Below are 14,370 nucleotides of genomic sequence, written 5' to 3'. Positions count from 1 at the left end.
ACCTTAGCCCTATTCCATATGGGAATCACGCCATCAAGTAAGAAATTATGTACGGGAAGCCTTTGAGAGCACCATGGGATCCCGATCTTGTTTACCGCTCTCCCTGAGAGCTTACCTGCAAAATTAGATACACCCTATCCTCATTATATGCAGGGGATATGTTCCCTGCAGTTGACGCATAATGTGAAATCGCATAATGTGAGTAATTTTTAAATGGAGAAAATAGGGATGTGTTCCAGAGGGCTTCCTAAATATGTTTTATCTGTGATTTATTCACATTTTCATACCAATACGACACTAAGGCAGTACTAGAAGGCAACATTTGTATTGTATTTCATCAATTTAAAGTAATATTCAATCTAGTAAATTATAGAAAGTTAACATCCTGGGGTGTACAGTACTCACCAACAGTGGTAGGTGTGTTCGCTCCGGGAGATGAGTGGTTGTTGTTGTATCGGTCAGCTTTATATGATAAGGTGGATGGTTGTGGTCGTCAGGATCATATCAAGCACAGCAAGGGGTGAAGGAAGGCTCACAGAACTCTTAGAACTGCCGGCAGCTGAACATAACGCAGATTTGCATAAAGTGGTGAGGGTTGTTTGCTTGGGAGCATTTTGTTTTTCAGCATAAATTTGCTTGTAGGGAAGAAGGGTTGACGGCAGGGAACCACTGAAATGCTGACTCCATTCTAAACTTGGGTCCATGTCCATCACCATTTGTTCCAACTTCCACCATTCCCTCACCATTGGTAAACTCCCGGGATTTTCAAAATCATCTGTTGCTTGCAGCATCTGAGAGATAGTTTGCCTTTAAAAAAAAAGTATTCCTTGAATGTGGATCACACCTTGGTTGAGTGGTTGAATCAGCGATGTTGTGTTAGGTGGCAGGAAACGCACTGTTATGTTAGGATGAATGCTGTCCAAATGTTTAGGATGGGCTGGCGCATTGTCAAGCAACAAACGAACTTTAAAGGCAAGATTCTGTTCCCAGCAGTAGCGTCCCAGAGCTGTGTTATCTTCAGCTGATGCCGTGCTGTTTATAATTTCCAACTTTTTCTCAAGTGTTAAAGCAGTTCTCTGCCACTTAGCTGACGGCCCACGACATGACATCGGATGCTTAGGAGGCATAGTTAAATATTTCACTGCACCGTAGGTAAAACCAGTAAAATTTTAAGAGTGCAAGATTGCGCATTCAAACCTTGCCAAAACCAATGCGAGACTGACGGGAGTGAGATTGTGAGGCACGCGCACCTGACTTGTATTGACGGGAAAGCAGTGCTTCTCATCCCACAGTGAGGCTGTGAGGCGTGCGCACGTGACTTGTATTGGTGGGAAAACAGTGCTCCTTGCATAACTCTGAGTTTTGGACGCATATAAGGAGATGTTGGTAGAAATAGGTTCCTCGCATAACTGGGAATCGGCATTGCCTGAAGACACATATAACGAGGATGGGGTGTATGCATACCTTGGGGGACGAGATGGGAAAATACTTACGCAAATTAACCAAAACCCTCCAAAGCTTGCATTCACAGGTTGAACAGGCCTATCAAGAGGACGAAACCCAGCCTAAAGGTGAGCCTGGAGATTTCGTCTTGATCAAGAACTGAGATCGAGGGAAACTCGGTGGAGAGGACCACACTCACCATGGCTGATTCTAAATATTTCACAACAACCAAGAAAGGAGAAACCTTTGAACTCAAAGCAGAACACAGCTGTGACAAGAAGGAGAAAAAGAAGGAAGCAGTGAAGAAAGGGATTACGTCAATGATCATTGACAAAGATGACAGTGCCCTCTTTCCCGATGTCATAATCTGTATGCAGACAAACAATTTGGAGTTGAAGAAGCTGGTGTAACTCTATCTGATGACCTATGCCAACCAGATATGGGCAATTATGGCTGTCAACACTTTTGTTAAGGACCTGTGAAGATCCTAACCCACTTATCAGAGTGCTGGCCATGAGAACGATAGGCTGTATCCGTGTGGATAAAATTGCTGAGTATTTGTGTGAGCCCCTGCGAAAATGTCTAAAGGATGAAGACCGTTATGTATGAAAAACTGCTGCTGTCTGTGTAGTCAAGCTACATGACATCAATGCACAGCTGGTAGAAGACCAGGGATTTTTGGACACTCTAAAGGATCTGATATCTGACTCTAATCCAGTGGTTGTTGCAAATGCTATGGTTGCTCTCTCGTAGATTGCAGAATCACATCCAAACACCAATTTTCAGACAATCAACAAGCTTTTAACAGCCTAAAATGAATGTACTAAATAGGGCCAGATATTTATCCTTGTTTGGCCAATTATAGCCCACAGGATGACTGAGAAGCTCAAGGCATCTGTGAGCTTCTGACACCACGTTTATCTCACGCCAACACTGCTGTTGTCCTGTCGGCTGTAAAGGTTCTGATGAAATTCACGGAAGTATTTTCAAAGGACAAAATAATCTGCAGATGCTGGGGTCTGAGCAACACTCACAACACGCTGGAGGAACTCAGCAGGTCGGGCAGCATCCGTGGAAAAGGTCAGTCAACGTTTTTGGCCGGAACCCTTTGTCAGGACTGTAGAGGGAAGGGGCAGAGGCCCTATAAAGAAGGTGGGGGTAGGGTGGGAAGGAGAAGGCTGGTTGGTTCCAGGTGAAAAACCAGTAAGGGGAAAGATAAAGGGTTGGGGAGGGGAAGCAGGGAGGTGATAGGCAGGAAAGGTGAAGGAGGAATGGGGAAAACACAATGGGTAGTAGAAGGAGGCAGAACCATGAGGGAGGTGATAGGCAGCTGGGGGAGGGGGCAGTGACGTAGGGATAGAGGAAGGGAGGGGGAGGGAATTACCAGAAGCTGGAGAATTCTATGTTCATACCAAGGGGCTGGAGACTACCTAGACGGTATATGAGGTGTTGCTCCTCCAATCTGAGTTTAGCCTCATCATGGCAGTACAGGAGGCCATGTATAGAGATCCTGTCTGTTTTGGCGGACGGAGTGGAGGTACTGGAAACAGACAGGATCTCCCAGTAGCCACCCACTTCAACTCTGCTTCCCATTCCCATTCAGATATGTCCATACATGGCCTTCTCTAATGCCATGATGAGGCTAAACTCAGGTTGGAGGACCAACACCTCATATACTGTCTAGATAGTCTCCAGCCCCTTGGTATGAACATCGAATTCTCCAACTTCCGGTAATGCCCTCCCCCTCCCTTCCTCTATCCCTATGTCAGTCTGCGCCCTCACCCAACTGCCTATCACCCCTCATGGTTCTTCCTCCTTCTACTACCCATTGTGTTTTCTTCTATTTCTTCTTCACCTTTCCTGCTTATCCCCTCCCTGCTTCCCCTTCCTCACCTCTTTATCTTTCCCCTTACTGGTTTTTCACCTGGAACCTACCAGCCTTCTCCTTCCCACCCTCCCCCCACCTTCTTTATAGGGCCTCTGCCCCTTCCCTCTACAGTCCTGATGAAGGGTTCCGGCCCGAAACGTTGACCGATCTTTTCCACAGATGCTGCCCGACCTGCTGAGTTCCTCCAGTGTGTTGTGAATGTTTTCAAAGGACTTGGCACTTTGTTGAAGAAACAGCCACGGGCAACGCTGTTGTCTGCAGAACCAGAACTCGAATATGTTGCCGTCTGGAATATCAACCAATATATAGAAAAGGTCTGAGATTCTTAAGCATGAAACAAAGGTTTTCTTTGTAAAATGCAATGATCCAATATAAGTGAAACTGTAAAAACTGTATATTACGATTTGCAAACAGGAGGAAATCTGCAGATGCTGGAATTTCAAGCAATTCACATAAATATTGTTGGTGAACGCAGCAGGCCAGGCAGCATCTATAGGAAGAGGTATAGCCGATGTTTGGGGCCAAGACCCTTCGTCAGGACTAACTGAAAGAAGAGATAGTAAGATATTTGAAAGTGGGAGGGGGAGGGGGATATCCAAAATGATAGGAGAAGACAGGAGGGGGAGGGATGGAGCCAAGAGCTGGAAAGTTGATTGGCAAAAGGGATGTGAGAGGATCATGGGATGGGAGGCCTAGCGAGAGAGGGGGAGGGGGGGAACCCAGAGGATGGGCAAGGAGTTATAGTGAGAGGGGCGGAGGGAGAAAAAGGAGAGAGAAAAAAATTAATAATAATAGTAACTAAATAAATAACAGATGGGGTATGAAGGGGAGGTGGGGCATTAACGGAAGTTAGAGAAGTCGATGTTCATGCCATCAGGTTGGATGCTAAGCAGACAGAATATAAGGTAAACACAAAGTAATCCGCAGATGCTGGGATCAAAGCAACACTTACAACACGCTGGAGGAACTCATCAGGTCAGGCAGCATCCGTGGAAAAGACGATGAGTTGATGTTTCGGGCTGGAAACCTTCGTCAGGACTGAAGAATAAAGGAGGGGGAAGGATATGAAGAATATAAGGTGTTGTTCCTCCAATCTGAGTGTGGCTTCATCTTTACAGTAGAGGCCGTGGACAGACATGTCAGAATGGGAATGGGATGTGGAATTAAAATGTGTGGCCACTGGGAGATCCTGCTTTCTCTGGCGGACAGAGTGTAGGTGTTCAGCAAAGCGGTCTCCCAGTCTGCATCGTGTCTCACCGTTATGATTCGATTGGCTTCTCAAGCCAACATTGCACAGGTTTTGGCAGAATTGAAGGAGTATGTCGCTGAAGTAGATGTTGACTTTGTATGAAAAGCTGTGCGTGCAATTGGATGATGTGCAATCAAAGTTGAGCAATCAGCAGAACGCTGCGTGAGTACGCTACTTGACCTCATTCAGACAAAAGTAAACTACGTCGTCCAAGAAGCTATTGTAGTAATAAAGGACATTTTCTCACTTCCACAGCCTCCAGGCACATCTTTCCACCTTTATCTCTAATCGGTCCTACCTTCACTCCTGTCATCCTTTTTTTCTTCACATAATTGAAGAATGCCTTGGGATTTTCCTTTACCCTACTCGCCAAGGCCTTCTCATGCCTCCTTCTTGCTCTTCTCAGCCCCTCCTTAAGCTCCTTTCTTGCTTCCCTATATTCCTCAATGGACCCATCTGTTCCTTACTTCCTAAACCTCATGTGTGCTGCCTTCTTCCACCTGACTAGATTTTCCACCTCACTTGTCACCCATGGTTCCTTCACCCTACCATTCTTTATCTTCCTCACCGGGACAAATTTATCCCTAACATCCTGCAAGAGGTCTCTAAACATTGACCACATGTCCATAAAACATGGCCAAAGGCACCATAGGGTACAGACGATAATCAAAATTAATACAATCAGACTTCCAAAACGCAACACCCCACCTTCAACCAATACATTTTCCTTTAGTCCAAGAAAGTTCTCCTACTCAGTTCCTTCAGCAGCACGTTTGCAGTCTGTTCGATTCCCCTCCACAAGTGCACTGGGTGGCTTACCGTACACAGGGGCCAGTGTTCCAATATGGCAGATTAGTTCATCAAGGAGCATTGGCTCAATAAGATCAGTTTCTTCTGAAATTAGAGGTTTATCTGCCAATACAACTTCTTTTGCTGCCACTGGATCTGTAGAACGTAGACAGCAGTATATATATAGCCACGGTCTTTCAAGTCAGGGTTGTCAGAATCCTGTGTCGCCAAGCTCAGAACTTGCTGCACCAGCTCTTGTGTCCCAGTTGTTGTATTTTTAAAATAGTTTCACAATAGCAGTCAAAAGTTGTAGTTGAACCCGTGTGCTCTCATCATGGAATCCTTCCAGGAAGCTCTCTAATAGCTTATCAGCATTGTCAATTCTTTCAGCATACTCTCCAACTATCCGTATCATTGCTGCTCTTGCTTCTGGTTCATCCAATGAGTCCAGATTTTCACAAAGTGTTGCAATAACACTTTCATACTTGTCTGGATATTTACGGAAACTGTCCTTTGACGTTAGTGGTGGGTAAATTGATGGAAAGTATTCTTAGAGATGGTATATATAATTATCTGGATAGACAGGGTCTGATAAGGAACAGTCAACATGGACTTGTGCGTGGAAGGTCATGTTTGACAAATCCTATTGAATTTTTTGATGAGGTTACTAGGAAAGTTGACAAGGGCGAAGTGGTGGATGTTGTCTATATGAACTTCAGTAAGGCCTTTGACAAGGTTCCACACGGAAGGTTAGTTAGGAAGGTTCAATCGTTAGGCATTGATATTGAAGTAGTAAAATGGATTCAGCAGTGGCTAGATGGGAGACGCCAGAGAGTAGTGGTGGATAACTGTGTGTCAGATTGGAGGAGGGTGTGTAGCAGTGTGCCTCAGGGATCTGTACTGGATCCAATGTTGTTTGTCATATATAGTAATGATCTGGATGATGGGGTGGTAAATTGGATTAGTAAGTATGCAATGATACTGAGATAGGTGGGGTTGTGGATAATGAAGTAGGTTTTCAAAGCTTGCAGAGAGATTTAGGCCAGTTAGAAGAGTGGGCTGAAAGATGGCAGATGGAGTTTAATGCTGAAGAATGTGAGGTGCTACATTTTGGTAGGACTAATCAAAATAGGACATACATGGTAAATGGTAGGACATTGAAGAATGCAGTAGAACAGAGGGATCTAGGAATAATGGTGCATAGTTCCCTGAAGGTGGAATCTCATATGGATATGGTGGTGAAGAAAGCTTTTGGTATGCTGGCCTTTATAAATCAGAGCATTGAGTACAGGAGTTGGGATGTAATGTTGAAATTTTATAAGGCTTTGGTGAGGCCAAATTTGGAGTGTTGTGTACAGTTCTGGTCACCGAATTATAGGAAAGATGTCAATAAAATTGAGAGAGTACAGAGGAGATTTACTAAAATGTTGCCTGGGTTTCATCTCCTAAGTTACAGAGAAAGGTTGAACAAGTTAGATCTTTATTCTTTGAAGCGTAGAAGGTTGAGGGGGAACTTGATAGAGGTGTTTAAAATTATGAGGGGGATTGATAGAGTTGACGTGGATAGGCTTTTTCCATTGAGAGTGGGGGAGATTCAAACAAGAGGACATGAGTTGAGAGTTAAAGGACAAAAGTTTAGGGGTAACATGAGGGGGAACTTCTTTACTCAGAGAGTGGTAGCTGTGTGGAATGAGCTTCCAGCAGAAGTGGTTGAAGCAGGTTCGATGTTGTCGTTTAAAGTTAAATTGGATAGATATATGGACAGGAAAGGAATGGAGGGTTATGGGCTGAGTGCTGGTCAGTGGGACTAGGTGAGATTAAGAGTTTAGCATGGACTAGAAGGGCCGAGATGGCCTGTTTCCATGCTGTGATTCTTATATGGTTACATTGTACCTTCATTTGACTAGAGGGAGGAGGACTCACCGATAAGGACAGTAATGAAATTAAGCCTTGATCTGTAATCTGTAATTAAGCATTGATGTAGTTGGCTCTCTTATCTGTAACTAAGTTTTACACTAACAGTCTTGGTGGGCATACCAGTTCAAATGACATCTTGGAGTAGTAATGTATGGGGCTTACTATGTATTGGCTGTAACTGGAGAGAGTGGGCCCACTTGTCAGATGGAGGCAGTACTTACGTGCCTTCCTTTTGACAACTGAGTCTCAAACCCCTGCAGGAGGGTGTGCAATAAACTGTTGTAACTATAAGAAGCTGGTCTCCCGAGTTTTATTCAGATTTGACTTTAACATTTGGCGTCACGAACAGGATCCCAACAGATGGACTACCAAGCCAAAGGGCTGAGTAAGCGACTGTACCACTCTGGGAACTGCAGAGACTGACAGGGCGCTCAATAGGTATTTTACCTTTTGTCGCTCTCTGTTAGTTCCTTTGGAGGCACAGTCCTTTGCCCAAGGCTGATCACATACCCGTGACGGGATCGGGAAAGAATCTGCTGGGAGACTCGTATACGGCAGGCAAATTTTATTCATTGAGCAGGAGGCGGTACTGAGTAAATTTTACTAATTGGACAGTAGGCATTCGTGCCGGGTCAATTTATTAATTGGGCTGGAGGTGCCAAGCCAGGTAAAGTTATCTGATTTATTAATTGGGCAGGAGGCTTTTGATACGACTGGGCCAGGAACAGCCTTACACAATGTGTGAGAGTTTTCCAGACAAGGAAAAAGATTTGCGAATGTTGAGTGCAACGCTGAATAAGAAATTGGGGAACAAAATGTGGCCACTGGGGGGGAACCTGGGATATTAGCTCATGTGAACGAGCAGCAAATTTGAAAAAGAACTGTGGAAAGAAGTGGAAATTGTTGATAAAGGAATGGAAGGAAAAGGCAGATGTAAAGTGGAAGGATACATTATTAGCAACCTGGAGGAATAATGCATGTGAAAAAGCGAAAGAGGTATGTACAGGAGAAGGAACGCCAAAATGTTGGGAAACGCTAAAGGCAGAGTGTGAATGGGTGGATGGGGGCTGAAGAAGAGAGCAGGAAGAACAACGTAAGCAAACCAAGGCTGACCTAGATAGGAGAGAAGGGCAGGAAAGTCAGTCTGGAGTTCGAACTAATAGGGAAACAAGGGATCCCGAACCCATGTCTGGCATACCAACCCTGTTTGAGGACAGTGACCGCATTGAAGATTGGGCACCCACTGCAACATACCCCCCCCCCACACCTTACCAGAGGCCAGGTGCACCCAGTGCTCCCAAACCCTAATTCTCCCAGTACTTAGATACAGTGGCCGCTCGGGTAAAACAGCGGTGGCAGGGAAGGGAAGACTCTTTGTACCCTGAGATTCAGGAAGGGAATACAGAGGATTATTCGGAGGCAGGGAGGGAAGAATCTAATAAAAACCCCAGAGTTAACGGCTCCACAAAGACAATTGCCCACCCGAATGCTGCCCAGTCCACGAGCAGCTGAGGAGCGACAGCCCTCAGTAATTCCTGTGTATGCATCTTGGAAGCCTCAAGAACTGATAATGATCATAAATCAGGCCCCAGACGGAAAAGAACAACCAGCACAGTTTGCTCAATATGTCCGCAGTATAATGCATGTATAATGTGTATAATGCAACCCCGCAAGATTTATTCCGTCTCTGCTGCATGATTCTCTCAGCTGATGAGGGGTGGAAATGGAAGGCAGAATTAAGATACCAAACATATCAGGAGTTACCGGCAGGAATCCATAATGAAAATGACAGACGGACCAGATTATCCAAGCCTTGGAAAGGGCTCTCCCACAACCTGTAAACATCACTAAAGTACTTGAATGCAAACCTGGGGAATCGGGACCAAACTATTGAGAGTGATCTGTGGCCTGCTACGGCACTTTCACAGGAGACCAAATCTTTAATAATGGAATTCCATCCCCCCATTTTAATGACCTACTGCTCCAATGCTTACCAACCAAGTTAGCCAACATGACTAAAACATTATGGATTGGCCTGACATTGACCGAAATCGAATGTGACAAGTTTTGACATATTATTGGGACCCGGCTTTCGAATCCCGAACAACCCCGAAGGGAACTAATATTAAAGGTGAATATGTTCAGCAGGGAGAAGGATGCAAGCAGGCTGTATCTGGGGATCAGAACTGGGATCATTTTCCCGATTGGCCGTACCCTGATAACATGATTGGACAGGACCCAATAGAATGCTAGCCCAACGGAATCTGTCAGGATTTTAGGAACGGTAGGCCTGGTCCACCGTGCTGACCATTATCACAGACAGGCAATGGGAATGGGGGGACAACCTCGGACCATGTGGGGTATGCTTCAATTGTGGACGTCCTGGGCATGGGAACAAAAACCTATCAAGGGACTGGTGGGGACAATGACCGCATTCTCCGCCCACAACCCGTTTACAAATTGACAAGGAAGGATGCTCCCTACCATGAGTACCACCCCTCAGGAAGAGCCTAATGTAATATTGCAAGTCACTGGAATTCCGATTCCATTTATGATTGATATGGGGGCAACTGCATCCACTCTTGATCTGGAAATAGTATCGGAACAGGGATTCCAGCTAGCGGATACTACAATCACTCTGTCTGGGTTCGAAGGCATGGAACGTACGTATTCATGTACCCAGCCACTGCAGGTGGAATTCCAGGGGAACCAGTGTGAGGTTTCATTTACAGTCACCACCAGTCTGAGGTGTAAACTAGCAGGGAGAGACTTGCTCTGTCCTTTGGAGGTCGAGATTCTATGCACAGACAAGGGTATCACCCGGAACTAGTGAACAACCGACAGCTTCCCCAGTTTCTGAGCCCCCCCCCCGTGGTGGGCATTTAATCTGGACTCCATTTCGTTTGAACCCCCCTGCCAGCAGTCGACCCCCATGTGATTTTGTGCTATGACCCTACAGGGTGAGCCACTGAGGAAAGCCAATATTATGCACCCCTCGAGGGACAGAAGTTCCCAGTCGCGGTGTTTGGAGAGGTTAAAGGAAAATAGGACAGTGTATTACTGGCTGAAGTTCCGGATTCCCTTTGGCGATAGACAGGACTGGTGGTTCCCAATACCACCATTAGAGTTTGCCCTGGGTTCAAGCCAAAGAGCCTAGGGTTCCTTGCCTTCACCCTGACGAAATAAGCCTCCAGCACCGAGAGAGACCCACGGGCCAACTCCGATACTGCAAAGAGTCGGAGGTGAAGGACGGGATATCTGGTAAGACACTGTTAATATTGACCGAACCCAAGACATTGAACCCCATCTCTGGGCGATTTCAGGCCATGAGGGGGCACCAACTACCCCCTGTCCAGATCACTGTGAAAGAAGGACAGACTCTCATGACCTTTCCACTATATCCCCTTAAGCCCGAGGCAGCGTTTTATGAAGATGGAAGCTTTTTTATGGATCCAACAGGGAAACCATGTTCTGGCTATGCGATAATGACAGACAGCGAAATAATTGAGCAGGCTCTTTTTGACACAGCTGTCTCTGCCCAGAAAGCTGAGCTGTTTGCTCTGACTCATGCCTGTATCCTAGCAACGGAATGAAGTGCAAACCTTTACGCTTTTCCCGTTAGGCACTGACTACAGAAGTTTGGGAATTCCTGACTTCCCTTGGCCATCCCATTAGTAATGCTACCTTTGTAAACAACTTACTCACCGCTCTACAGCTACCTCGAGTTTTGGCTATTATTAGATGTGCAGCCCATACTGGGGAATCTGATGAGATATTTAAGGGTAATGCTCGGCTGGTGCAGCAGCAAAACGGACAGCCTTGGACCCCACACTTTTAGTCCCCTTGGGAACCTAGTAAGCTGCTATTACACAAAATCTAAGGACGGGTATGCCAGATATGGGGGAAATACCTACGTTCAAAGGGGGACGCCCCTGAAGGAGAGCGCAGACTATGGTCTCAAATGGGTTGCCAGCTTGAACCTCAGACCAATTTATGGGTGACCCCTGCGGGACAGGTCTGTGTTCCCTCTGTGTTTTTACTTATTTTTATAGATTATGTAAATAATTGTACACTCTTGGGCAAGGAGGGAATAGTTAATACATTATTACAAACTTGGTCGCTTCCTGATTTCCAGAATGCAGCTGAAAAGCAAGCCACAACATGTTTAGTTTGTAATCTGGAATTACCCCCTTGTCTGGTGGGCCTTTTTCTTGTTTGCAACTTGATTTTATAGAGCTACATGACATCAATGCACAGCTGGTAGAAGATCAGGGATTGCTGGACACTCTAAAGGATCTGATATCTGACTCTATTCCAATGGTCATTGCAAATGCTGAGGCTGCTCTGTCAGAGATCGCACAAACTCATCCAAACAGCAACTTGTTAGACCTCAATTTTCAGACATCAACAAGCTTTTAATAGCCTGAAATGAATATACTGAATGGGGCCAGATATTTATCCTTGATTGTTTGGCCAATTGTAGCCCAAAGGACGACCGAGAAGCTCAAGGCATCTGTGAGCGTGTGACACCACGTTTATCTCACGCCAACTCAGCTGTTGTCCTGTTGGCTGTAAAGGTTCTGATGAAGTTCATGGAAATGTCTTCAAAGGACTTGATTACTATAGCACCTTGTTGAAGAAACTGGCTCCCCCACTGGTAATGCTATTGTCTGCAGAACCAGAACTCCAATATGTTACCGTCTGGAATATCAACCTCATTATATTCCACCTGAAGGTGGAATCTCATGTGGATAGGGTGGTGAAGAAAGCTTTTGGTATGCTGGCCTTTATTAATCAGAGCATTGAGTATAGGAGTTGGGATGTAATGTTGAAATTGTGTAAGGCATTGGTAAGGCCAAATTTGGAGTATTGTGTACAGTTCTGGTCACCGAATTATAGGAAAGATGTCAATAAAATTGAGAGAGTACAGAGGAGATTTACTGAAATGTTCCCTGGGGTTCCAAGGCTGTCAAGCCGAGGAGTGGTAGTGGGGATAAGCTCCCACTAACTAAAAGTGCTCTTCACGACATGCGCCTCAAATAGCCTCTGACAACCAAGTCCAACTCCTGGCCTTCTCGTGTGGCTTAGCCTTTAAGCCCGGCGGAACTGTTTCCACTGACGGGAGAAGGGACGAAGGTGGGTCCTGGCACCTTAAAACCAGTGCTTCAGGTAGAAGGAGCTCGTCAGCCTGGGAAGGCAGTCCATCTAAGAGAGGGAATCTCTGATTTCAAACCTCCGCTGCCTTGCGGCCATACCTTCTCATGAGAAAGGCTTCGGGAGTAAACCCTGAGGATAAAATCAAAGCTGGAGTCCCTAAGGCAGTCCGACGTTGCCTTCAACCTCGTTCTGGCAACTCCTGCGACGACATTGGTGCCAAGCTGTATCGGCCCTTACCCTTCCCTTGGGCAACATCGGTGCGGTGGAGAGGGGAGACTTGCAGCATGGGCAACTGCCGGTCTTCCATACAACCTTGCCCAGTCCTGCACCCTGGAGAGGACACTCCAGCGTCACCTCACTGCGATGGCACAACACGGAAAGCAGCAGTCTACCGGTTATAAGCCTGGGCTCGACTGGCGTACAGCAAGGCGCCAGGGGTTGCTTTCAACGGAGGGAGAGACCATCGCGTCTCACTGGACAGCTACCGCCTGAAGGCTGGGCAGCCCCCAGCCATTTAGGTGCTGTCCCGCCACAGTCCGCCTGCTCCACTGGGCGTGTGGGGCTTAGGGATACAAACAGCCCGAACTGCGGACTGTAAATGCTGCACCAAGCACAACTAGAAGACAAAGAAAGAAGCCAGCACTCAGACTAGGATGCCAGAATATACAGACCATGACAACTGTTATATCAGATGACCTTCGGGAGATCAGCGACACACGCAAGACAGCAGTGATTAACAATGAACTGTCGAGACGAGACTCCAAGTGGACTTCGCAACGCTCCAAGAGACGCGTCTCGCAGAATCGAGAACTCTATGTGAGGGAGACTATACCTTCTTCTGGCAGGGGAAGGGCTCAGACAAGACCGGAGAGCATGGTGTCGTCTTTGCCGTGAAGAACTCGCTGCTGAAGATGGTACAGCCTAGCGAGAGAGGGACAGAGCGGATTTTCTTACTTCGACTCCACACATCCAACGGGCCTGTTAACCCTGTCAGCGTCTATGCCCCAACCCTCTACTCTGCACGAGAGACAAAGGACAAGTTCTACGACCAGCTCTCAATGATGATACAGGAAATCCCAAGTCAGGAACAGTTGCTGCTACTTGGCGACTTCAATGCCAGAGTGGGCACCCACCATGACTCCTGGCCAAGCTGCCTGGGGCGGTATGGGATTGGCAGCATGAATGACAACGGGCAATGACTGCTCGAGCTTTGCATGCTCCACGAATTGTGGGTCACCAACACCTACTTCCAGACCAACGCTCAGCACAAAGTGTCTTGGCGACATCCCTGCTCCAGACACTGGCACCAGCTAGATCTGATAATCACAAGACGCCGTCACCTGAGAAACGTGCTCATGACTCGCTCCTTTCAGAGTGCTGACTGCGACAGGGATCACTCTCTGGTTTGCTGCAAGATCAGACTTTGGCCGAAGAAGATGCACTGCGCCAAGCCTCCAGGCAAGCAGCGCATCAATGCCAGTAAGACACAACACCCAGACAAAGCTGCAGAGTTCATCAAGTCACTGGAGGATGCTCTCCTTGCAGACCCACCAGAAGGAGATGCTCAGCAGAGATGGGACTCTCTCAGGGACACTATCCACAGCACTGAATTCAAGGCCTTCGGGAAGAAATGGGGCAAGACACAGGACTGGTTTGAAGTGAGCTCAAGTAAGCTCACCGCTGTCATCGAGGTGAAGCATGTTGCACTACTAGAGCACAAACACCACCCCACCCAGGCAACACTGCAAGCGCTAAGGACAGCAAGAAGCAAGGCCCAGGAAACAGCCAGATGCTGTGCAAATGGCTACTGGCTACAACTAAACGAAGGCATTCAGTCATCATTTGACACAGGCAACGTCTGTGGAATGTACGAGGGGATCAAGAAAGCCATCGGGCCAACCCACAGCAAGACAGCACCATTGAAAAC

The 14,370-nt window shown here is 46.7% G+C and overlaps 1 pseudogene; it reads left to right on the top strand.

Annotated features, from left to right (window-relative positions):
• Positions 1-1,643: 1,643 nt before the first annotated feature.
• On the top strand, positions 1,644-13,642 carry LOC134341072 (AP-1 complex subunit beta-1-like; annotated as a pseudogene).
• Positions 13,643-14,370: the final 728 nt, after the last annotated feature.

Source organism: Mobula hypostoma, chromosome Y, assembly GCF_963921235.1.
Source record: "Mobula hypostoma chromosome Y, sMobHyp1.1, whole genome shotgun sequence".
Taxonomy (NCBI): Eukaryota; Metazoa; Chordata; class Chondrichthyes; order Myliobatiformes; family Myliobatidae; genus Mobula; species Mobula hypostoma.
The sequence above is the reverse complement of the archived record's forward strand: the minus strand, read 5'-3'. Positions and strand labels throughout refer to the sequence as shown.